This window comes from Chlorocebus sabaeus, chromosome 5, assembly GCF_047675955.1.
Source record: "Chlorocebus sabaeus isolate Y175 chromosome 5, mChlSab1.0.hap1, whole genome shotgun sequence".
Taxonomy (NCBI): domain Eukaryota; kingdom Metazoa; phylum Chordata; class Mammalia; order Primates; family Cercopithecidae; genus Chlorocebus; species Chlorocebus sabaeus.
The window spans coordinates 45,678,788-45,702,689 of NC_132908.1; positions in this window are offsets into that span (position 1 = coordinate 45,678,788).

Genomic DNA, 23,902 nt, shown 5'->3' on the forward strand with positions numbered 1-23,902 from the left:
CCCAGAATTGTACATCTACTGATTTTTCAAGAGAAGTTGGAAATCTGGATTTTAAAACATGCACATCTCTTAATCAGTTGGCAACTAGTTCAAATAAATATTTTAAAAACTTGGTTTTGGGACACAGGCACACACGCATGAATATGCATATCGGATTTGGCAATTGGGTCATGAATCTTGGCGTGGCCATCTCTGTGGAAGAATCTGTAGGATGAAGGAAATGTAGAGGAAATGTGATCATAGGTGCTAAGTTGATTTATGAAATAAAGAGCTGAGAATGAGAAAGTTGGACAGAGAGAAAGAAAAACCTTTTATATTGGGGCTGGAGAGGAAGATGTGGGATTTTGTTTGAGAGACATTCCTGGATAGTAGTCAGGTATGAGAAGTATTGGAAATGGAGGAACGGAATTTTGTAGATTGGTTTTGAGTTATGAATTCAGTCACTTTTACTATACTCAAGTAGAAGAAATAAAGATTGACATTTCTTTAAGCAATTTCTGCTTGACCCCTGTCTGAAGGTTTAAAAAAATGTAAATTCTTACAAACCTGGATTACATGGAACCACAGCTTATATATATGGTATAAGTGTCATGCATTAGATTCAATTTTATGACTTATTAGGAGTAATTTCTATGAATTCATTATAATATGCTTGGTGAAATAAAGAGAAGAAAATAGACTGGTATAGTTAGTGAGAGTGATTCTGTCAACATTTTCATCCAAGAGTCTAAAAGGCAGCATGGAATGAGAGGTATGAATCTGTGTCCTCTCAGTCAGCCTTAGCTCTTACACGCCTCTCACAGTGTGGGGTTTCTACGTCAAATGTAAAGTAAAGATGTGTGTGTGTGTGTATGTGCATACATGTATTTTTTGTACAACAAGGATCTTAAACATAAGCCAACCATTTCATCTAGTTCTTAAAGAAACAGTTATCTGTTCCAAAACAGGAGGAAATCAGGATTATTGAACTGATTGAGAAATATTCTATGACCTTTCACCCTTCTGAGGAATTTTTAAGGTTGATTTTGACCCTACATGATTTTTGTCTTATGTGCTGACTTTGCAAGTTACTCTTTGCGTGATATGTAATGTGATGGTTTTTAAATCATCAAGTACTTGGACTGGAGAAAGTGGTACTTATTCTTTAAGAGTTGGGGAAAGCTTTATACAGGAGGTAAAATTTCTGTAGGACCTGAGCAGAAGTTTGTGAAACTTGGAGGCCTGGAAGTAATAATGCCAGTGTTAAATTAAATTTGGTCTAAAGCTGTCTCCATAATACCTTGAGTCCTTAGGTAACAAACTGCCACCTCACCTGAGTATTTTCTTGTAACAAATAATTGAGTCTCAGCCAATCACAGGCTGTCGACAAATCAGAGACAATGTCCACATAAGGCAAAGGCCTCATCACACCACTCCCAAATAAGGCACATGCCAAACCTTAACCAGTCAAACTTTTTCTGTACTTCACTTCCTTTTTCTGTCTATGAATACCGCCTGTTCACCTTGCTGAGTGGATGTCTCTGAACCTGTCTTGCTTCTGAGTGCTGCCTGATTCATGAATTGCTCTTTGCTCAGATAAACTCTGCTAAATTTAATTTGTCTAAAGTTTTTCTTTCAACAAGAGAGAGACATCCAGGGAGAGAGAACAATGTGAGCAAAAGCATGAGATGCAAACTTTTAGACTTATTTGGGTAGTGGTGTGTCATTTTGTGATGATAATTATGGTAGACAACACAGGCTGTGGCCAGATTATTCAGTCTTAAATGCCATGACAAGCAATTTGGACTTTTGTCCCACAAATCTTGTTCTGAAGCAATGGGAGTCATATGGTTTTCCAAACTGGCCTTCAGAGTCCAGTTCAAGCAAGTGGGGATGTGAACAAGATGACTTTGAGGGTTGTATTGAAGATTCTAAGCTTGCTTTCTAAGTCCTTTCTCTTCCAGGGAATCTTCTCAACGGTCAATTCCAAGAGGTAGTTTTCCCGTCTATATGCTGCTGGTATTTCCAGTGTGACCCACTCACGTAGAACCTATCACACACTTTCTTCATTTATTTGCTCATTTATTCATTCAGCAAATATTTATTCCGTACTTTCTCCATGATGCACAATGTTAGGTTTTGTGGATGAAAAAGATGAACAAGATGGACATAACCCCTACTCTCATGAATCTTATGGTAGAGGAGGGGAGGCAACATTACACAAATAATGATTTAGAGACAAATGTGATCAGAGCCTGGAAGGAAGCTTACAGGCATTATGAGAGCCTGTATATGAGAGTGACTTATGGGCATTATGAGAGCATGACCTGATGGTTTCCGGGTGGTAGAGGAACAAAGAAGACTTTCCCATGACGTGTTTGTTTTGTTTTGTTTTTTTCTCAGCTGAGAATAAAAGATAAGAATGAGGAGTAGGAGTAGCAATAGTGCTCTAAGTAGAGAGAATAGTGTGGACCAAGACTTGGGGTTGGAAGAGTTTATATGAGGAACTGAAGAAAGGGTAGCATAGCTGAGATGTGGTGAGAGATGAGGGGAGAGGTGAAGGTTAGACTGCAGAAGCAGGCAGAGGGTAGACTGTGGAGATCTGGTAGATCATCGGAAAGACTGTGGGATTTATCTCTGGGGCTATGGGGAGTCACAAATAAATGTTCACATGATACTGTTTGCAATTTACAAAGGCTGGTTGGAGTGAGGAAACTGGATAGAAGGGGCAAGAAAACAGTGGGTGTTTAGGAGGCCATTACGGGGGCCAGGCTGGAGTGAGTGTAATTTGAATTAGGTGTGGCAATGGAGATAGACAGAAGTAGACATATTTCAGAAATATTTATTTGATTAGCTGTAGCAGATGAGGGAGAGGGGGATCATAAAGGACTTCTGGCTTGTGTATATACTGCACCCTACCAGTTGCTCACCAACCTCAGTTGCTCCCTTGTCTACAGAATAATTGATTTGGTGTATTATAAATACTTAATCAAGTTTTTTAAAATAACAGCTTTACTGAGATATAACTCATATCCCATACAATTCACCCACTTAAAGTATACAATTCAATGGTTTTTAGTACATTTCCAGAGTTGTGAATCATCACCACAATCAATTTTAGAACATTTTTATCACCCCAAAAGAAATCTGGTACTTATTAGCAGTCACTACCCATTTCTCCCCAGCTTTCCACAGGCCTAGACAACCATCCACCTGTTTTCTATCTCTGGATTTGCCTACTCTGTACATTTTCTATAAATGGAATCATACAGTATGTGGCTTTCTGTTTCTGGCTTCTTTTACTTAGCATGTTTTTGAGGTTCATCTATGTTGTAGCGTGTATCATTATTTTATTTTTTTATTGCCAAATAGTTTCTCATTGTATGGATAAGGATATATTTTATTTTTTCATTTACCAGTTGAGGGGCATTTGAGTTGTTTCTAGTTTTTGGCTGTTAAAAATCGTGCTGCTGTGAACATTCGTGTACAAATCTCTTTGTGGCCATATGCATTCATCACTCTTGAGCAGGAGTGGAATAGCTGGGCCAGATGGTAACTGTATACTTATGCTTTTGAGGAACGAACTGTTCTCCAAAATGGTTGCACCATTTCATATCTCTACCAGTGGTGTATGAGCATTTCAATTTCTCTATATCCTCACTAAGACTTGTTATTTCTGTCTTTTTTATTACACTCATTCTAGTTGGTATGAAGTGGTACCTCCTTGCAGTTTTGATTTGCTTTTCCCTTATAGTTAATTTTGGGCATATTTTCATGTGCTTATTGGCAATTTGTATCTTTTCTTTGGAGAAAATGTTTATTCAGTTTCTTTGCCCATTTTAATTGGGTTGTCTTTTTTTCTTAAGTTGTAATAGTTCTTGATATAGTCTAGATACAAGTCCTTTATCAGATATGTGATTTGCAAATGTCTTCTTTTTGTGATTTGTCCTCCATTTTCTTGATTGTGATCTCCTAAAGGACAAAAGCTTTTAATTTTAAAGAAGTCCAATTTATCTATTTTTTTTTGTTGCTCATGCTTTTGTTGTTACAGCTAAAAAACTTTGCCACATCCAAAGTCACTAAGATTTATGTTTATGCTTTATTCTAAGAGTTTCATAGTCTTAGCTTTTACATTTATTCCCTTGATCTACTTGGGGTTTGTTTCTGCATATGGTGTGATATAGGGGATGGGTCTCATTCTTTCGCACATGAATATCCAGTTGTTCCAGCACAATTCGTTGAAGATATTACTCTTTCCTTATTGAATTGTTTTGTCAAAATCAGTTGTCCATAGATGTGTGGGTTTATTTCTGGAGTCTCAATTCCATTAGTCTATATGTCTATCTTTATGTCAGAATCACATTGTTTTGATCACTATAGCTTTATAGTAAGTTTTAACATCGAAAAGTGTGCGTTCTTTTGTTCTCTTTTTCCAAGATTGTTATGGTGATTTGGGATCCTTTATAATTCCAAACTAATTTGAGGATTAGCTTATCCGTGTCTCAAAAAAAGGTCCTTGGGATTTTAATAGAGAGTGCATTGATTCATTTTGCAGATCCCCGTGGGTAATATTGACATATTAACAATATTAAGTCTTTTGATCCATAAGCATAAGATGTTTTGCCAATTGTTTAGGTCTTGTTCAATTTCTTCCTGCAATGTTTTGTAGGTTTGGGCTTCTTTTATTACATTTATTCAAAAGTATTCTATTTTTAATGCTATTGTAAATGAAATTATTGCTTAATTTTATGTTCAGATTGTTCATTCAAGTGCAGAGAAATACAATTGACTTTTTTACATTGATCTTGTATCCTGCAAACTTGAACTCATTATTCATTCTAAAAGCTTTTTAGGTGATTCCTTGGGATTTTTCTAAATGCAAGATCATGTCATCTCAAGATAGAGATAGGTTTACTTATTGCTTTCCAGTTGAATGTCTTTAGTTCCATTTTCTTACCGAATTATCCTGCCCAGTGTATTGCTGAAGAGAGGTGGTAAGAGTGGACATTCTTGTCTTACCCTGGTAATGAATATTTTTTGAAGGAAACTGCATTTTGATGTTAAGTTTCTTGAAAAACTCTTAAATGAAGAAAAACAAACAAAACTCTCAATAAAACAAAAAAACTAAAGATGACAATTTGTAGCCATCCACATTCTACTCTAAAAGGTTTGTGCATCTCGAGAGCTCTCCATTATGGTGCCTCAATGTTTACTGAGGATGAAGAATGCCTTCTCCTGAAACAATAGAAACTGTGATGCATGACAGATTCCCCTTCAAGGAAGGACTTGTCCAGCTCTGGGAATGCAATCAGCAGATGGCCTCTAGCCTTTGGCCCCTTCAGGGATTATCTCAGCAGCACAGAGCTGCCTTGCCCGAGGTCATCCCTCTCCCTGGGTGGCCCACGTCCAATGACTAATTTGATGTGGGAATGTAAAGGTATGATCATCTCGGCCTCACTCAGGACAAATCTGAAGGGTCAATCCAGCTATGGGCTTAGTCAAAGCTGTTGTTTGGCCTACATTGCAGCTAGACTGTTTCCTCTGCCCACTGCTGCTTTCCAATTACCCCTTTCACTGGTGTTGATCCCACCATACTCCATATCAAACTGCACCTCAGAGTCGGCTTTCAAGGAATCCCCCCTGAAGCACTCATTCCACCTGTTCGTATGTTGATGGGACCTGGAACTCATCAAGTACCCACAGAGAGGGGAGGCATAAAAATAACATCCCTTGGGAGATATAAATGGTATCCTTTTTTTTTTTTTTTTTCTTGTATGTAAGCCCTGGGTCATTTCTCTTTTGGGAACTAGTAATGACATTCTATTATTCCTGAATTGATTTTATACATCTTATACATCCATGGGGTGATTTTCCAATCAGTTCTTGAAAGCTGGATGTGTGAGCTTTTCCAGGATGCTGACTAAGGAGTGATTATCCCAGGATGGTGGATCCTAGCTTCTGTGGGGTTCCAATGCTAATTTTTTCATGGTCAACTTTTTTTTTTTTTTTTTTTTTTTTTGGACATTGGGTATAGTAGGCTGAAAAATGGTCAACCAAAAGTATCAAAATCCAATCCCTGGGACCTGTGCATGTTACCTTAAAAGGAAAGGGGTCTTTGAAAATGTGATTAAGGGTCTTCACATGGGGGTGTACTGGATTATCTAGGTGTACCTTAAATCCAATTGCAAGTGTCCTTATATGACACATACAGAAGACGATGGAACTCTGGAGGCAGAGACTGGAACAATGTAGCCACAGTCAAGGAATGCCAGCAGCTTCCAGAAGCTGGAAGAGGTGAGAAACAAATTCTTTCCTAAAGACTCTGGGGGAGATGTGGGCCGGCCAACACCTTGATTTTGGCTCAGGGAAACAGATTTTGGATTTCTGGTCTCCAGAGTTGTGACAGAATGAACTTCGGCTGGGCTCAGGCCACCACGTTTGTGATAATTTGTCCCAGCAGCCTCCAGAGACAAATACACTGGGTTTTACTTGGTCTTTCCCCTCTGAGGGGGTCTCTATGCTCCTGACCAATATTGAGGACAAGGAGAGCAATGTAACATGTGTAAATACTCTACACAGGAGAAAGAACCCCTCCATTTCCTGGTCCAAGGTCCTTCCAGGAAACTACGCTGAAAGGAAGAAGATACTGATGTGTATCTTCTTGATTTATTGGTGCATGTTGCGACTCAATTCATGGGGAAAACAACAGATCTGGAGGCTCTGCATGGTGCAAGCTCATTTAAACTCTTTCATACATAACCTAAAGGTTTCTCCTTATGACCAGAAGTTGACTTCACCAAGACAAAGTGAACTAGACTGTGGGGTTTCTTCATTTATATGTGGCTTGTCCCATTGTTGCATCATTATCACAAACTGGGGACTTTGTTTGCAGGGAACTGTGAGTAATGTAAGAATGGCTTAGATTTATATAATCTGAACTTTCTTGTTCAAATCCAACTGTGATCTTGGGATCTTAAGTTCCCTTATTGTGGGTGTCAGGATATAAATATTAGACATTTCCCACTTTTTTATGTATAGTTTTAACCCCAAGGTTTTGGTGGTCTGTACAGTTTTCCCTCCATTTACTAACTTAACTGATTTTATTTCTATTAGTCTTCATACTGTCCTTTACTCTGATACAATAAATTCTCCATGGATCAATACTGTCAACCCAACACTTTTCATCAAAGACAGTAAAGGTTTTCTTAACAAATCTACAGATGATACAGAGCTATAAGACAGAGTTTTCCAATTCAAGCATGGGGTGACAGAGTCAAGATTTACAAAGATTTATCAAGGTTTGGAAATATATATCCAAACAAGCATATTGAAACAAAACAGAAATATAGAATCATACATTTATTTCAAAATAATCAATTTTACATGTACAGGAAGGATGAGACTTTTCATCTTCCAAATGAAAGCCATTTACATGAGAAAGACCTGGAGGATTTAGTTGACATAGGTTCCACAAGAGCCACCTGTGTGACGAGTCTGACAGAAAGTCTGATACACAGCCATAGGCAGTATTAGTCAGAGTATGGTGACTAGGAACAATACTTAGGCTCCCTCACTCCCCACCCAGGGATCTTTCCACAAGACTCGCGCTTGCTTAAGATGAACCATATGGAAACCCACGGAGAGGAAAATTGGTTTTTAGTTTATGCCTGCTGTGAAAGTGTTGGCCAAGAATGAGGAGTTTCTACTGGGCTGGACCCAGTAAAGAAGGTCCCAAGGATCTTCCGGGAAGGAAGCTGCCACTCCACTCACTGGCTTTCGGAAATCAGGTTTGCTCTGCTACTATCTGCCTCCATTTTCCTAGTCATCCACACCTGCATGAATGGTGAAAACAGTGATCTATTTCTTTCATCCCGCTGAGGGACAGAACACCTGAGGGGTCAGACCAAATTGATCAGGCCTTTACTATTTGCCCAAATGAAGTGGCATTTACCATTCTTCTTTATGGTGAGGCAGCAGATCTAACTCAAATGCATTTTATTTTCAACGTTTTGGCTCCTGGTAAGAATCATCCCCTGCCTGGCTGCAGAAATCTCGGCGAACATGAAAGATAGATACAAGACACTTTTACACTGCTGGTGGAAATGTAAATTAGTACAACCAGTAGGAAAAACAGTATGGAGATTCTTTAAAGAATTAAAAGTAGAGTTACCATTTGATCCAGCAATTGTACTACTGGATATCTACCCGAAGGAAAATAAGTCGTTGTATGACTTATTTTAATCATGCACATGCATGTTTATAGCAGCATATTTTGCCATTGCAAAGATACAGAACTAACCTAAGTACCCCACAACCAATGAGTGGATAAAGGAAATGTGGTATATGTACACAATGGAATGCTACTCAGCCATAAAAGGAATGAAATAATGTCTTTTGCAACAACTTGAATGGAACTGGAGGCCATTATTCTAAGTGAAGTAACTCAGGAATGAAAAACCAAATACTGTATGTTCTCACTTATAAGTGGGAGCTAAGCCATGAGGATGCAAAGGCATATGAATGATATAATGGATTTTGGGAACTCGGAGTGGGGAAGTTGAGAGGAGGCTGAGGGATAAAAGACTACATATTGGGTACAGTATATACTGCTCTGGTGATGAGTGCACTCAAATCTCAGTAATCATCACTAAAGAACTCACCCAGCCAGGCGCGGTAACTCATGCCTGTAATCCCAGCACTTTGGGAGGCAGAGGTAGGTGGATTGCTTGAGCTTAGAAGTTCGAGACCAGCCTGGGCAAATGGAAAAACCCCATCTCTACAAAAAATACAAAAATTAGCTGGGCATGGTTGTGCACGCCTGTAGTCCAAGCTACTTGGGAGGCTGAGGTGGGAGGATCCTTGAGCCCAGGAATTGGAGGTTGCAGGGAGCTGAGATCACACCTCTTGCATTCCAGTCTCAGTGACAGAGCAAGACTGTCTAAACACACACACACACACACACACACACACACACACACACACACACACAAATATCCACTTAACCAAACACCTCCTGTACTCCAAACCTTATTGAAATTAAAAAATATATTTTTTAAAAAGACAGGGAAATTGTTAGGAGGTTTTAGTGCTGGCTGCCTGGTATAGGGTGGTTTGGTGGGGGCAAAAAGGAAGAGGTGAATTGGAGAAATATTAAAGACTTATTGCATAGCTGGTTCCAGGTAGCCTCTCAGTGACTAGAAGGACTGAGAAGTTAAGATTGCCCAAAGGAAGGATGTTGATCCCCTTTGAGCCATCCAGTGGTGGCTGTGTCCCTGACTCGTATGTCTGCCTCGATGTCCCTTCAGTTCCTCTTGCAGGAATGGGCATTCTTCATGGGAAAGGCCATTCATGACATTCTTCTGCCCAAGAACCAGCTGGCTAAGAGTTGCCCTTCCTATTGAGTGCATGCTCTTTAATCCCAGGTCTGGACAGCTCTTGCTCCCTGCAACATGCAGAGATTGTGAGGACCCATCCAAGAGCACCTCAGCATCCCCTTTCCTTTCATCCTCCTGTTTTTTTCCAAGCAAATATTTTGCATTTGACTTCTAGCCCAGGCAGAACCCATCCACCTCTTCCATAAGACGACTAAGGGTTGTCACCAGGTTGCAAATGAGCAGCTTCGATTGCTCAGGAAAAGATATTACAATTTTATCTCCTTGTACTGTTCAATAAAACATTAGTATCTCAGCATTTTTATTTAACAATAGGCAACCTTAGGCCAGTAATTATGCAACAATTATAATCATAAAAACTGTCCCCTGCTGCTCACCTAGAAACACGAATATATTAAATCAAGACTAACCATCTAAAAGGCAAGCAGCAAAGTCCCCTCATTTTTAATGTCCCTGCAGTGCACCATGGGAAGCTAATAATTCACCCTCTAATTAGTATCCCTTCTGCTGCTGTTGGCGCAAGGACAGACAAAGAGGGAGCTGCTTCGTTACAAACTCGCCTTGGTAATCTTTTAACGTTGGGATGCTCTGTGGGTTGGCTGAGTGGAGTGGGGTAAAACGGGGTGTGCAACTGGGGACAGATGGAAGATCATCTTGTCCTGACTGGGCACTCTTGCCCCAGTGAGTTCCGAGCAGGCACTTGCTGGCTCATCTCAAAGCCCCTGTCTCTTGCAAGTCACTCCCTATTTCTTCTTAGTCATCCTTCGTTAAGCCTGGTTATTGGAAGGTATGGGAGTGGCAGTGATTGTAGAAAGGGCAGAACATGAAAAAGTAACAGCTCCTGTGAATGCTACAAAGTGCCAAAGCCTCTCCAAGTTGGAGTTGTTGATGGCAATGACTGGCTCAACTGGCTTGCAAGGGATGTCAGTGGGCAGTGATGGGTGGACTCCAAGGATGGCTTTCCAGAGAGCAGGGCATGGACATCTCATCACCTCCAGAGTGAACATCCTGGTGATTTACTTCACCGCCACTGGTCCCATCCCAGAAGGTTCTGTATGCTGCCCTCAAGAGGGCTTGTGTGATCAGGTAGGGCCTCTTCTTAAAGACCACAGAGTCCATCCTGGTTGACCCTGCATTGTGCAGGTGAAAAAGCCAAAGCCCATGTTAGGTAATAGTCAAAGGAACTTACACACATAAAGGTTTTCAAGGGCCCAAGTGTCAAGGGGTAATAGGGAGTGGTGGAGACCATGGTAAACTGGCAGTCATACACATTAATCATAGGGGCAGGGCTACTCAGTTATGCTGATTAGTGACACTCACAGAACATGGGCCTAGTATTGTTAGATCTTCTGGTTTTGTAAGAGAAACCAGCAATCTAGGTTTTTGAGTTGCAATGTTCTGAAGTAAATGTTTGTGATTACCCAGAATTATATAAGTAGGTAAAATTACAGAATTTTTAATTAAATGCAATGCATATTTCTGAGCCAGATGTGGCCTGCATGCTTCCAGCATGGACACCTGGGTTCAGGGCCTGCATCTGTAGACACACAGCCAGATGACAGGGGTTTTCCTGTGCCGAACTCTAAATCCAATTTGACCAGTAATTGGCCTTCCTCGTGCCTGGCCTGTGTGGTCAGCCAGTCAGCCCTCACTGGACAGTTGAAACCAGGTTGGGAGGGATTCATGGAACAGCTGGGCACAATTAGGCAGCCAGGATCAAGCCTAGCTTTAAAAAGATAGGGCATTTTTCTCTCCATCACCAGCTCATTAAGCTTCCCACTTTGACAGCTGAAGCATTCCCAAGGCTGGCCAAAGCCAGATTTTTTTTTTTTTTCCTCCAGAGTCAACTGAGAGCACCTAAGATTTGGTAATGCGATTCTCTGTGACCTGAGATGGGAGGGCACCAGAAGGCTGAGTCATGACCTCCTGGGGTACTTGGACTGATTCTCTTAGACCTCCTCCCTCCATCCAAAGAACTGGTCTAGCCAGAGAATATAGACAGAGGAGAATTGAAATGGGAGGTCAGAAATTTTTTGCTTAAAAAATGGGGAAAGCTCCTAGGATTGTGTTGGAGCAGCAGGTGCTGCCAGGGTCTTTTTGTAGTGAGCCTTTGCCACATCAGCTTCTGGCTGCTGTTCCAACTTCTACCAACAGGAGTGTCTGTGTTATCGCCCAGGGTGGGAAAAGTCTAGAACAGGGCCAGCAGAAACGTCAGTGAGTTAGATCAAGGTTGAGGAGCATTCAAAAGGTCCTTTCTTGAGCCCCAGGAGACCAGAGCGTTGGAATCTATTCAATGCTCTGGAATATCTTTATCTCAGCGGCAAGGGAATCACTGGTTTTCTTTTTCTGGGGATTCCCTAGCAAAAGGAGAATGGCTTTTATTTGACCCCTTTGTTGTTCTCCAGTAGCAAAAATGAAGCTAGCATTTGAGCTCCTCTCACGGTCTGGAGAGGAATCTGTGCCTTCAGCACAGTGGAAGTGGCCAGGGTGGCTGCTGCAGTAACTGGGTGTTAAGAAAGCTGCCTGGGTGCTCTGTGGCTGATCTTTGGCAGGAAAATGAAGTGCTCTGTTCTTGGGGAATAGGTTGTTTTGTTTTGTATTTTTTGTAGTTGTTTTCTAAGGTTAAATTTTAAAAATTTACGATAGGTTTGATTCAGGAGAACAGTAACTATGGGTAACAAAGAAAATGTCTGTCACATTCTTGAGTTCTTGTTTCAAACATCTACTATCCAGGAGAATGAAGGAGAATTCCAAAGTAATATTTATTTACTCTGTTATTAGGGTTTCAGTTACATTTTCTCACTGAGCACTGAACGTAGATATTAACCCCATTTGCAGATGAGGCAACTCAGGCCCCGAGAGGTTAAGTAACTTGACTCAGGTCACACAGCTAATAAGAGGCTAAAGTTAAGTTTCCAGTGTATGTACAGAAGACTCTAACCCAGGCCCTCACACCATCCTGGGCTGTCTTCCTGCTTTTCAGCCTGAAGTTTGGTGGTTTTCAACTCAGAGCACATTTATGAATTCCCATCCCTCATCCCCAAATTATTGGGTCATAATAAAAATATACTGGGACCGAGGTATTTATTTATTTTTTCGTAAGTCCTCACAGGTGCTCTGGCGCATACCTCCAAATAAGCACCACTGGTTTACTGTAGAAGGACACAAGGTCTGGAATCTGGAGACCTGAGTTTGGGTCCTGCCTTATATCCCTTCTCACCTCTCAGCCTCAGTTTGCCATCCTAAATCAAGTTCAAAGAATGCATTACCATGAAGGTTGTCTGAAGAATCAAACGAGACTCCGTACATGTAGGTACTTTGTAAAGTCTGGAATTGCTGTGCAAATGTTAGTCATTATTCTTGTAGACACACTGAGACTCAGGCCCAGTCTTTCCCTCCAGAATTACGCAAGTTCAGGGTCACACTGGAACTGTTCGTCAAGAGCCCTTATTTGAAAATCTGACAACCCAGATTCTTCTTCCTGCACAGTTGTTTGTTGATGATTAAATTATTGTAAATTAGTTCTACTTGTAGTATAATAAATGTCATTAGCATGACTAATCACGCACCTGATTATACAACCCACTCCTCCTCCCCCAATGTATTTTCTGTATCCTATGTCCAATAAATTGTGTAAATGTAGAGTTCTTGTTAGGGCTGATGAATGGGATGTGGGGATGTCAGCTGGCCGTGCTCTCTGATTCCTTCCACGATTAGAAAGATCTTTCAAGAGTGGCGGTGCATCCGGGGAAAGATCCTTAGGTACCACATTTGCCCTGTTTATTTGGCTTAGCATCCAGGCATTACTATTAGGGTTGTTGTTGTTGTTGTTGTTTACTTACTACTAATGCTAGCACCTTTTTTTTTTTGAACTCACTATGAATCAGGTGAGCTCCTTTTTGCTCATTAGTTTATGCATTGTTGTATAATTTTGTTTATTTGTTAAAGAAATCTTAAGAATGCTGAGGGTCAGAGAAGTTAAGTAACTTGCCCACATCATCCTCTTAGGAAGTGGTAGAGTTGGGATTTGTGCTCATGTCTGTGTGGTTTGAAGGCTGATGCTCACACGGCCTCCCATGTGGGGGAAAAAAAATAACTAGAAGTGCTCCTGCTGGTAGATTTGGACAACAGAGGGGCTTGAGGAGAGGTGGAGATGAGTAAACCCAAGTTTTGGGGAGCTGGAAAATGTCTTCTCCTTGGTCGCCTGGCTCACTGGTTGTTAGGGAGGTGGAGTAGCTGGTGACGTGGTGATGCTGTTGGCAGTGGTCATGGCCACAGCAGGTGGTGGTGATAAGAAAAGCAGTTTTGTGCTGCAGAAAAGAGGACAAGAGCTTAATGAGAAGGCCTATGTTCTAGTCCCAACTCTCCCTCTTACCTTCTGCTTGCCCCTATGCTTATCACCTCACCTGTCTGGACCTCAGTTTTCTCATTACAGGACTCTTTTGAGGATCAAATGAAATTAAGGTTGTAAAAGCAATTTGTAAGCTGTGAAGTGATTTCCATATGCAAAGAACTATTTTTAACCTTCTGTGGTGAATCAGGATATTCGGAAGTCGTAAGTCTTAAGACCTGAGTCTCTCTGCAAGTTGAGATCCATCTTCCAGTTAAGCAAGTGGGTGGTGGAGGGTGGCCAGCAGGGTGGCTCAAGTTGATGTGAGGATGCCAATGCTAGAGAGGACCCTCACTGCAAAGGCCCTTCCTATGACCTTGATCATGTGAATGTTCTGTGCTTTACAGAAAAGAGGGATTCTTGAAAGAACATTTCTGTAAAGATAGTAAAAATGAACCTCCTAAATTGGCATGCCCTGTAGTCAGAGTTGTTTTTCTGCTTAGTACTACAGCATCTAGTTCTAAAGAGACAACTCAGACTGGGCACCGTGGCTCACTCCTGTAATCCCAGCACTTTGGGAGACTGAGGTGTGTGGATCACCTGAGGTCAGGAGTTCGAGACGAGCCTGACCAACGTGGTGAAACCCCGTCTCTACTAAAAATACAAAAATTAGCCAGGCGTGGTGGCGTGTGCCTGTAATCCCAGCTACTCAGGAGGCTGAGGCAGGAAAATCACTTGAATCTGGGAGGTGGAGACTGCAGTGAGCCGAGATGGTGCCACTGCACTCCATCCTGGACAACAGAGCAAGATTCCACCTCAAACAAAACACACAAAACAAAACAACACAACAACAACAACAACAACAAACTCAATCTGGCAGATATAGGGGGCAAGCCACCCTGGGTGAAAAGCTGTCCAGTGCCTATATACTGTCCACCATCCAGGACAGGAGCACAGGTGCCTGCCCCAAGCCTTGTGTTCTTGTCCTTGTTTTCACAACGTAAGGAAACCGTTAGTTTTGGGCTGAAGGGCAGAGGGCAGCAAATAACAAGCTGTCCATGGTAGCCACAGGTCTTCATTGCTTGACTCAGTCTGGCAGGATTAACCCCCTAAACAGGAACGTGAGAAACTCTCAGTGCTGGAAGTTTCCTCAGAGTGGATCTTCACTTGTTATGACCACTGTGGGGTGTGTGTGCTGCTCCACCACCTCACCCTCTTCCCTTTTCTTCCCTGACCTTGATCATGACATATATCACTAATTGATGATAGCATTCTTTTCTGTGTTGCCTCAGAACCTTTCAGCTATTCCCAATGAATATCTGTCTGCAGTAAACTGGAGTTGGCATGTTTAAAGAAACTCACTTGCCTCTGCTGTGGATCAAACCACTCATTTTTAAGAAAAAGGCCTCAAATCCCAGAGATGAAAGATTTGTTTAAGATTACTAGTAGAATTAGAACCAGAAGAACTCCTGACTTCATTTTACATTCTCATAACTTGAGTCTCTTTTAAACTTGTCTCAGTACATATCACTGAATTCAGAGTCATCTACCTATTAATAATTATTTAATAGGCCCCTTAGGTGGCTGCCTATGTTGTGGGAAAAGGAAACGTGAGAAGTGCTGGGTTGAATGTTTGTGTCTCCTGAAAATACACTTGTTGAAACCTAATATCTGATGTGATAGTATTAAGAAGTGGAGGGTTGGGGATGGTGGCTCATGCCTGTAATCCAAGCATTTTGGGAGGCTGAGGTAGGAGGGTCGCTTGAGGCCAGGAGTTTGAGATCAGCCTAGGCAACATAGTGAGACCCTGTCTCTACAAAATTTAAAAAAAAAAAAAAAAAGCCAGTCATGGTGGGGTGCATCTGTAACCCCAGCTACTGGGGAGGCTGAGGTGAGAAAATTGCTTGAGCTCAGGAGTTTGAGGCTGCAGTGAGCTGTGATTGTGCCACTGCACTCCAGTCTGGGTGACAGAACAAGATCCTGTCCCTAACAATAATAACAATAATAATAATAATAAGAGGTGGGGCTTTTAAGAGGCATTTAAGTCATAAGGGCTCTGCCTTCATGAATGAGATTAAGACCCTTATAAAAGGACTCAAGGGAACCAGCTAGGCTCTGTTTTACACTGCCATCTCTTCTACCATGTGAGGTCACAGCATTCCTCCCTTTCTCACTTTCACCATGTGAAGACACAACCCGAAAGTGCCATCCTGGAAGCAGAAAACAGCCCTCACCAAACACTGAATCTCTTAGACTTCCCAGCCTCCATAACTATGAGAAATAAATTTCCCTTATTTATAAATTACCCAGGATGTGGCGTTTTGTTATAACAACAAAAATGGACTAAGACAGAAAGTATATTAGTCATCTACTTCAAAGCAAACCACTCCCCAAACATTTAAAAACCATATCCATTTATTATCTCTCACGAGTCTGTGGGTTGAGGGGCAGTTCTGCTACTCTGGGCCCAGCTGGGCTGCTCTCAGCTGGACTTGTTTATGCATCTGTGGTCAGTTGGGGGGTCAAGTGGGAGGTGGCTCAGCTGGGACAATGTGTCTCTCCTCCACAAGCCCTCTCATCCTCCAGCAGGCTAGCTCGGGCAATGAAAGGCGCCAAGAATAAAAGTGGAAGCATGCGTTGCCTGTGGAGGCCAAGGCTCGGAACCGGCGTAGTATCAATTCCGCCATGGTCTGTTGTTCAAAGCAAGTCATGAGCAGGACTGAGATTAGGCTGAAGGAAGCAAGGCACCTAGAACACACATGTTAAGGAGACATTCCCTCTCAGATGTTGACCTTGCATGATCCTGCATGTGAGCAGCACCTCCTTAAAATTTTGAGCCCCAGGAATCTTGATTGCCTCATCCTGGACCCAACCCTGTTTAAAACTCCAGCCCAGATTTCAGGGATGAAGAAACAGACCTCACTTCTTAATGGGAGGAACCATGAAGTCACATAGCTAATGGTATCAGTCCCAGGACAGGAAGAAGCAAGGCCCACGATGCAATAAACCAACAGAAGGGTGTTGCAAAGCCTCAGTAATCACAGCAGATCTACAGCTTCCCAAGGGAGTTCACCTGAAGTTCACATTCTTTAACTTTGTGATTTTCTCCCATCTTCTGAGAGCTAGGTATTTCAAAGAGGTCTATGTTCCATTTCCATTTTCTCATTCCTAAACACTTTCTCCAGTGCTGCACTAGTTCAAGTTCACTGCAACACTGCCAGGCCCTTGGCACACCTGGCTGTGGTCTGACACACTCTCAAATAAAGTCAAGGGCGATGGGGTCAATGTTGGGTCCAAGAATACAAAGCACAGTCTTGGATTTTAGGTCTCCTGGAATAATAGGCATAATTACCAATTACTTTAACATTGATTGACATGACACTTTTGCACAAAGTCAAAGATTATTTTTATAGTATGTGTGACCTCAATGTGTTTGCTAAATCTAGGCTATATGCTTTCTCCAGTAGGATTCTAGGAATATAAAGAATTTATGGGTTTTCAGGAGATTTTCAAAGGAGACAGGTTTCTGAATGCATGTTTATATCTGGACCTAAAAATGTGAACCCTTTGTGGCCAGAGGTATTGTCAATAGAATCAGCATTTGGCTTCATGGCTATGGCAGGCAGAGAAGCTGTTTTCTATGTGAGGGTAGAAAGCCAGCCACCAGATTCATTGCTGTCATAGCTCGATCTAAGGTAACTCTTAAATGAAGAGCATCAGGCTGTATCAGTGGAGTGAAATTGACCAGACCACTTGTTCAAGTAATGGCATCAGCCTATGGTGAATGTCCAGGATCTGGATCCTGCATCCAACTTTGATGCACTTGTCAAGAAGGCCTGGACTTGGCCCTTAAGTTTGCTGCCTTTCTCTGCCACCCCACTCTCTGACTTCTAAGGTAGGCCTGATAAAAAGCCTGTCCAAAACTGAGCTCTGATGGTGTCATTTTCAATGGCTCTCCACTGCCCCTGTGCACCTGGCTCTGGTCCTTCTCTCTGGTCACATTTCCCTATGCTTCCTTTGTATAGAACATGCTGCAGCCACACAGAACTTGCCCATCATATGTGCCCATGCCCTCCCTCCACCATGCCTCTACTCGATCTGTTTCCTCTTGCTGTGGTTTCCCTCTCTACCTCTTTAAGTCCAGCTTCTACCAATTTGTGAAGGCATCGATTAGTTTCTATCGCTTCTGTGAAGTCTTCCTTCATCTCTTTATAGAAACCCTCTGGATTCCATGACATTTTGGGAGGTATTAAGAATATGGGTAAGGGTGAAGCCTTAGGAGGGACATGGCTTGGGATCAGACGCCAGGGTCATATACTTACTGGTTATTTGACTCTGGACAATATTCTCAACTTCTCTGTGCCTTTGCTGGCTGTCAAATGGATTATAATAATATAATTACTTTGTAGGCTGTGGTGAAGGTTGAATATTTAGTTACACATTAATATCCAAGAAGGTCTTGTACATGTTAAGTGTCAACTTTTATTATTGTTATTTTAAAGTATCCAAAAAATGGTCATTGAGCATCTATATGCTACATGTGCCCAGTCTATATATGTCCAGTGTTATGCAAGGCATTGGAGATATAGCAGTGAATAATGGAAGCCACCCTGCTTTGTAGAGCTTATAGTTTAACAGGTAACAAAGGCAAATTGAACCCTGTATTGTGATCTTGGCTTATGGATTTCTCCTTCTTTTCTAGACTCTAAGGGTGTGGCTACTGTCTTATACTTTTCTGCAATTTTCGAGTGTTCAGTACAAAGTTTCATGCATAATAAGTGGTACATCAACGAATGAAGACATGGGTTATGGTAAAATGAGTCACCAATTCAAGCTGGAGCTGTCCCCATCAAGAATTGTTGGGCGTGGACCCTAGATCATGTGGGAAATATCTCAAATGGAATAATTTGGCTGGAATCCTGGGCCAAGGATAAGGCATGGTCTGTATAACTAGTAAGAACTAGGGACCAGGGGCAGGAGTCCCTCCTGATGATGTCTTGGGGGCAATCTTCTCCCAAATCCTTTCCACCATGGAATGAATCCATTGTCCCTAAAAGCTAAAAATGTAAGCTTGGAGTTAGAAACACATTAGCTTGGAGTTAACCATGTGGATTTCCATCAAGGTTCTGTTGTTCAGCATGTGTGTGACCCTGAACTAATCTCTCCCACTTTCTGAGTCTCAGTTTCACCATTTGAAAAATAAAGAGGTTGGACTAGATTAGTATCTTTTAAAGTCCTTCTCTTCCTTCTGTGTTCCTTTCTTATTTGTTCCCTTATTTCTCCTCTTCTTCTTATGACTATGGTAGCCAAAAACATTTTTCAAATAAATAAATATTCAAAGAACATTTTGTTTAAAGCGAGACTGGAAATCCTGGGGCCTCTGACTATTGAGCTTTCTCTCCTCCCACTACTTCCTACAGTGGCCCAAGAAGTGCTTCTAAAGACCCCTGGGATCCCAGCAAACCCCATCTGAAGAACCGCTGGTCTTAGCTTTTATGGCTCTTATGCTACAGTATTCTATGACTCAGGGCAACAGAATTCAAATGCCTTTGATTAAAATCATTTCAACTCATCCCCATTAATTATGATTGATGTACCAACTGGAGAATAAGTGCATTAATGCTATAATTATCTGTTGGGGATGTTTTATTGATTCTGCAATGATATTTTAGTCAGTTTGTATTATTTAGTTTCTGACTTAAATCAGGAAGAAATGGCTATTGGTGAAGAAATTAATCATGTAAATCAAATTGTCATTGATGCTTTTAGAAATAACACTGGAGAACAGGCTGAGTCAAGTCTCTTAGTGTCCAATGCTGTTTGCTATGATGATTGATGATTTGGACTGGGGAGAAGGCTTCGGTTTGCGGCTCCAAGGCTACAGGTGAAACATCAAATCCCCCTTGGGCTTTTACAAAAGTTTTTATCTCCAGCTGAGTCTTCTGGGATCCATCCTTCAAATTTCTGCCTTGGACAACTGCAAGGCAGGGCTAATCCTATGACTTTCTAAGTTCCTGCATCCTCAGGATTTTTTTTGTTTTTTTTGGCTGAGCGTTGGTGCCACTGCTCCTGAGACCCTGGGCTCCTTCCTCTCTAGAGGGGATGATGGGGGAGGTTGAGAGAGTGAGACCTCAGGTTTGGAATCCGTTTCAGTGAAAATTCTTGAGGTTTCAGTGACGGAAAACTGGATGCAAACAGACATGAGCAAAAGAAGAAATTGGGCCTCATAACAGAAACATTCAGGGGAGAGCCTGCTTTCAACAGGGTTTGGTTGACGCTCAACAGATGCCACAAGGCCTGATTTCCTGTGTCTCAGGCTGGTTTTCCTCCACATCTGGGCCTTATTTTCAACCTATGTGAAGGCAAGTAAGGGGCAGTGGGTTCATATTCCTCAATTACAGCTTCACACCCTAAGGGGAAGGTTGCCGCCTTCTATTCCTTCCAGAGCCCCAGACCATGCACCACTTCTTGCTGGCTTGACTCTGCATTTTCCTCTCTTGTTAAATGTTGATGGCTGTTGGTTGGCTGTAGCTGCTGCGGCTCTGTTTGGCTCTGCCAGGCTCCCCATCATGTGACTTCTCACTCAGGCTGTAGGAACAGCCTTAGAAGGCAATAAGATCACTATTGAGGCGGACGGGAAGAACAGGAAATGGAGATGTCTCGCACAATAAATTGTAAGCTTCTGCTGAGATGTGGTCTATGTCATGACCACTCAGATTCTACTGGCCAAAGTCAGCCACATAGCTAAGACAGTATCATAGGCATTGAGAAGCACACACCTCCCTTAGAGACAAAGGTGGGTTGATACTTGCAAATGCTAGTAGGATCTACTATAATTCCCAATCTATATAAGCTGGGAGGAGACAGGGGAGCTTTCTGAAAAGAAAAGTGGGGTGCAATTTGCTAGAAGAATGGTAAAAATCAGTCAGCCTCTTCTGATATATATTGTAACCTCCCCTATTCAATGTCTGAAATCTCTTCTACTACTCAAGGCACTATCTACCCTCTCTCCTCCAGTGAAGGGGAACTCAGACTGCAGAGGCAACTTAGTCTGTCTTTTGACCACTCTGCAGCCTTCCAGGAGAAAAAGTAATGTAAAAGGTTTCTTCAGCTCACGCTGCTACCATGGGAGGTACCATTATGAGAGTACAGAGGAAAGATAAGAAATAAAGATCTTGTGGCTCATTCTGGGGGCTTCACTAAAAGAAAAAGGAAAGAACGAAGTAGGATGTGGAAGGAAAAAAGCAAGATAAAAAATTCTCTGAAGATATCTTTATTCTAATGTGTGCAAAGCAATTAATATGCTCTGCTACTTATATATCTTTTACCCCAGAGTAACGGATTTGTGATCCTGAGCACAGGCAAGCTCCCTATTTAGGGCAGAGGGCAGAGTCCTTGATCAATAGGAACTCAACTTTTTTCTCGTTCATGTATCTCTGGATGAACTATTTACTTACACTTGCTTTTAATTTACTGGCCAACAATTAGAGCCGCCTAACAGGCCAACAAGCTGGCATAATGCACCCAATTATCTTCTGAAAATGTATTTCTATGATTGGGGCTTTTAATTGCAGCTTAAATCAAATGCTCATGAACCCAGTTACCATCGAGGGAATGAGACCAGCTAATGAAATAATGAGGGCTTTAACTTCAATTCAGAGGTAAAGGAACACAGAGAAAGGAGATTGTTTCTTTTTAAAATCTCCTTTCCTCTTATTTTATTTTTTTTGAGATTGCTTTTGCAAACATTGATGTCATAAATCCTACCATAAGGCAGCAACGTTACAAGATGGGCGGCTTGTTTCAATGAGATCACAAATCGAACATGAGCCTGTTTTGTTTCCCGGGATTCACTTCCATGTTAGCCTGCCTGGGTTTGTGTGGGCTCCAAGGTTCTCACTCCCATTACTCCAGATCAAGTGGCTATGGCTTTGGAATTCAAATTTGTCAAATGGGTTCTCCTCTCAATGCCTTCACCTGCTGAACTCAGATGTGGAGCGTACTTGCTTGCGGGGTCACGTGGGGAAGAAACGTGTATCCCTGGGACAGATTCATTTATGCAGATACGGCAGGAGCCCAGAGCCAGAGCCACAGGCATCTCTTCCACTAACTCATGGCGCTTAATTCAGGTTACCTCCTTCTTATGAAGAGCCAATTTGCCAATTATCCCTGAAATTTTTGATTAGGTGCCTTTTACCTAAGACACTGTGCCATGGGCTATGGCCTCCTGTGGTTCATTTAGTTCTCTCTGGAAGATGAGAGGGGGCTTGGCTGAGAATCACAAACACTCCACCGATTTGATTCGAGCAGGTCTTTATTCCTGGAAGTTCCACATACCTTTGGGTTTGCATCTGGACAATGTGTATTGAAACAGCAACAGCAACAACCATAATAGCTGCCTTTATTTAATGAAGCTGCTGTCTTTTCTAGCTGCAAATTAGCATCACCTTGGAAGCCGTAAAAAATACTGATGCCCATGCTCCCACTCCTAGAGATTCCAATTTCATGAGTTTGAGCTGGGGCTCAAGCATCAATATTTTTAAATGCTCCCTAGATAATTCTCATGCACACTCAAGAGTTGAGAACCACCAGTTTCATGACTCCAAGGTGCCAGGAATTGTGCAAAGAGATCTGAACCCACTCTCAGTAACTGGAATGAAGTAGTATTATTTCCACTATGTAGACAGATAAATGATGCCCAGAAGTGTTTAGTAACTCACCCAAGATCACTCAGCTAATAGGTGGTGATGACAGATTATTAGGATGAGGTGCTCAAAAGTGCAGAAAATATATAAGAAGAGAGTATTGGAATTGTTTGAGGTTTAAAGACCAGAGGAGTTGAGTTAGCATGAAAATTGATAGAAGCAACTGGAGAGAGGCCGTCTTCTCCTTTCCCAGAGACAGGTATGAGGTCCTTCATGAGGGGACACACACTAGTGCAACAACTATATACACTGTGCCTTCTTCTTGGCAGAAAATGGGGCAATTTACCTGGCCACGATGAAGAACAAGTTCACCCGAGAGGTGGAGAGGTGCCTGCAGAGAAAGGTCCTGGCTATTTTGTCTGATTCCTGTGTGCTCCATCTCTCCTTCCAAGAGAGCTGTTTTTCTCAAGTAAACAACATTTTTTTTTTTTCTGCTGCTCTATCAAGGAAGAAGCCTTCCTATTTTTGTCATTGCAATCCAAAACGGAATTGGGAGAGAAATCCAATGGCAACATGGAGAAGACACAGTTGAGAGGGAAGGCTCATGGGTGGCCCAGGAAATGAGTTGGGACTGAAAGTGAATGGAAGATGAAACAGAGGGATGCCTCAGACTGACAGTGTAGACAAGGGGATGGTGTTGTTTTGAATCTGAATTATTCTGAAAGCCGGCTGGAGAGTCCAGCCACCAAGTTTGGCCACAGAGGAGATTAGCTGCTGTTGCATCTTCCCTCTTATGGACAAAGAGGCCAGTCCTGGACCCAGCTAAGACTTTGCTTTTTGTCTTGTCGGATTTGTGCTCAGTGCTTCTTCCATCCCCTTCTTACCCACCTGTTTCCCTGCCATGTTCAGTTGGTTGAAAGAGTGCCCATATTTTTTTAGAGATGTCTGGGCTGTGGATGTAGGAGGAGAATAGGAAATAGACATGAATTATTGTTTGCTAGTCTCTCTGCTTTGCTCTTGTTCTTGTTCTTGTGCCAAGGATTGCCTTTTGGGTGGGAGGAGGACAGTGGTTCTAGAATTTTTAATCTGATTTGTTTACCTGTGTATCTCCAGTATAATGCCGGGTGTATAATAGGTGCTCAATAAATATATTTGAATAAATGGATAAATAAATGAAGTGGAAGAAAACTGGGAAAGACACAGAGTCACCAACCTGGGACTATGAACACGGTGAGGCCAATCGAAGCAATTTCTCCTAAGACTTCTCCACTAATGTGAGGAAATCATAGTCTAGGTGGGATATGGAATTGTCATGAAATGCCCCAACTTTTATCCTCCATAATTTCTCATGCCCACTTGCAAGTGAGATGGGTTAGTGTGGTGAATCAGCATGATTGAATATCTTTGTGTGTGACAGGAAATACTACTTCTCTCAAAAAGTTTTGCAAGAATTGAAATACATAGTACATATAGATTGCTGACCAAAGAGCTCAATGAATGCAGTGAGCATAATAAGTGCAAAATGAATGGTAGTAAATAATTATCAAGAAGAAAGG